Below are 565 nucleotides of genomic sequence, written 5' to 3'. Positions count from 1 at the left end.
AGTTTATACACTGATAAATAGAGTGGGGATTATTGTTGCCATTTAATAAATAAGAAAACAGGTTTAGAAAGGTAAGGTGACTCGCAGTGGTCACCCTGCTAGTAACCAGCCATGCATAATGTGTACTTGTTGGGTTTGGGTCACCCAGATCAACAGCCCCTCTCTAGAAGCACCCCAGTTTCTTCTTGGGGAATCATGCCCTGCTCATTGAGAATAATATTTTTAAAAAAAAAATGCGGAATGCTTCATGAATTTGTGTGTCATCCTTGTGCAGGGGCCATGCTAATCATCTCTGTATCGTTCCAATTCTAGTATATGTGCTGCGGAAGCAAGCACTAGACTAGCCTTAATAGATGACGAAACAGATGGCTTCTATTATTACATGAAAGGACCAGACCTTTTTTTCCACTAAACTGGTACTGAGAAGGGAAAAATATTTAGCCAAACACTTTCCTGGAACTTCAACTGTTGAAGTTGTATAAGACTTAAGGGGGGAAAAAAATGATGAATCCCATTTATCCAGAAGCAGCACCCTCATCAGAGTTTTCCTGTCTTGAGAAATTTC

At 40.0% G+C, this 565-nt stretch overlaps 1 non-coding gene across 1 annotated transcript; it reads right to left on the bottom strand.

Annotated features, from left to right (window-relative positions):
* Positions 1-229: 229 nt before the first annotated feature.
* Positions 230-336, bottom strand: LOC111726859. The gene has a single exon (XR_002774540.1). It is a non-coding gene; the product is annotated as a U6 spliceosomal RNA (small nuclear RNA).
* Positions 337-565: the final 229 nt, after the last annotated feature.

The sequence above is a fragment of the Otolemur garnettii genome, unplaced genomic scaffold, assembly GCF_000181295.1.
Source record: "Otolemur garnettii isolate 467f Iridium unplaced genomic scaffold, OtoGar3 scaffold00083, whole genome shotgun sequence".
Classification (NCBI taxonomy): domain Eukaryota; kingdom Metazoa; phylum Chordata; class Mammalia; order Primates; family Galagidae; genus Otolemur; species Otolemur garnettii.
The sequence above is the reverse complement of the archived record's forward strand: the minus strand, read 5'-3'. Positions and strand labels throughout refer to the sequence as shown.